Below are 2,136 nucleotides of genomic sequence, written 5' to 3'. Positions count from 1 at the left end.
TATATATATCGGGTCATCCCATAAATGAATCGGTTTTTTATACTTCTTATATTTTTCAAAAGTTCTTTTTAATCTAAAATATACTCTCTTTCATTTCCTACGATGCTCTTCCATCTATCTAGTATACTTGCAAGGTCCCTCTTCCAAACTTATCTTGTCTGTGACGAAAAATACTCCACTACTGTTCTGACCTCATCTACAGAATTCATATTTTCTCTGTCGAAATGATTTTGAAGACTGCGTAATAAATGATATTCAGATGGGGCGATGTCCGGCGAATATGCTGAGTGGGGCATCGTTTCCCATTCAAACAGCTCTCCCATTCATTCACCCACTCTCACTCGCGTTCTCTTACTCGCGTTCTCTTACTCGCGTTCTCTCTCTCTCTCTCGCTCGCTCTCTTTTTGTATATATAGTTACATTCCTTCATTATTCAATAGATTCTTACACGTGATTCATAAATGAATAGACCTCTGATGTAAACTTTATTTTTGATCCTAACACATTACCAAATTGAAGTAGATTCATTCTAAAAGACAAATCATTTCAGATAGAGCAACTGAAGATATAATAAACCCCCAATTAATGAGCAGAAAGCAAACAACAAGATTAAAATCCTCAAGAAGAGACTAACGTTTAAAAGAAATTCAATAAAATTACCAAGACACAAGTTAACTTTTGAACGTCTACAAAATATTTAACAAACATAACCAAGCCAGGACAACATAAACGCAAAATTTGTATAAAGGGAATAATAGACAAAAAAAAACTCAGAATAGAAAATTCTAAAGATGGTAACCTAGAATAATCTAAAACTGAAAATAAATGATTAAAATCGTATGACCTTCATGGACAAACTAAAAGAACTCTCGATGTTACTTTTTAAAGATGCGTTAAAAACAACAAAATAAATGCAATCCTGGCCTCGCAGACTCAATGAAAACTAACAGGAAGATCAATATCACAATGTTAAATGGAATAACACTTGTAGCAGCTACAAGCTACAACAGTAGTTACTCTGAAATATCAAACTGCAGAAAATTAAAGTAGTGAAAAAAAGATAGAAAATAATGGTATTATTTAACAAGAACACAGAACTGAACTAAAAGCACATAAATACAATGTAAAAATCGATAACTGAAGATCTCGCCAAGGAAGAAACATCGTTACATCGAAAAGAGTTCATCGGTATAAATTACGAATTATTTTCGATGTAAGGATATTCCTCGTGAATGTTCTTTTATAACAATAACTCGTTCGAATCAGACGCAAACGATTCTCACCAAGAACTAGGGTAAAGCAATTTAATGGCCACTGCATCACCAACATGAAATGAAATAAAAGAACCCTGTAGAGGATTATGGATAGTGATGAAACAATTCATTTAGTGCTTCATTTATATTATCGACCTCGAAAGAACAGAATTCATAATTTATTTCAGCTCTAGAAGAACTCAGAAAATGAGTTATACTAATTTCACAAAGCATTTTGTCCGACGCTCTACCGATTCTGTCAGCCTGGTAATAATATTTCATATCATAATCAAAATTATCCAGGTTTCGTGTATGAACTGAAGTTTATATCGACCGTAGGGGTTGATTGATACTTATTGATCTTAGGAGGCAGAAGGGTGATTTGCAAGACATTGTGTCTGGAAACATAAAAGGAGGTAACTAAATATACTACAAGTCATTATGTTTATTAATTTACAGATTTGAACATCTCCGTCATTATTCCGTCAAAGAGAAAACGTGGCTTCCATAAACTTTGTAGATTCTCACGGCCTAGAGATATCCATGGAGTACATAACACTTGAAATACATAATACTTGAAATTATGTACGTTGATTCTAATATATAAAGTATGGTTTGGTTGAGAAGAACGGAAACCTTTATAGTAGAAGTGGTAGAGACAAAGATGGGGCGGAGAGAGAGGGAGAGTAGAAAAGAGAAGGCAATGGTGTCATCAGAAACCAGCTCATGGGTCTTCTTTAGGATGGCGTCTTGGATGCTGTATGTATCAGTGACATAACCATCATTAGACAATATAGGCGCGCAATTCTCATTGTATTTGAAGATAGGCCGCCAGACAGAGTATTGATTGGATTCGTTAGATCGTCGGTTTACGTATCCTACG

General features: G+C 34.6%; 1 protein-coding gene across 1 annotated transcript in view; it reads right to left on the bottom strand.

The window, feature by feature from the left end:
• LOC106875064 (neuroendocrine convertase 1) overlaps positions 1-2,136 on the bottom strand; it is a 167,183-nt gene that overhangs the window by 16,775 nt on the left and 148,272 nt on the right. The window lies entirely within an intron of this gene.

Source organism: Octopus bimaculoides, chromosome 15, assembly GCF_001194135.2.
Source record: "Octopus bimaculoides isolate UCB-OBI-ISO-001 chromosome 15, ASM119413v2, whole genome shotgun sequence".
Classification (NCBI taxonomy): Eukaryota; Metazoa; Mollusca; class Cephalopoda; order Octopoda; family Octopodidae; genus Octopus; species Octopus bimaculoides.
Note: the sequence above shows the minus strand (reverse complement) of the source record. Positions and strands in the feature narration are given on the sequence as shown.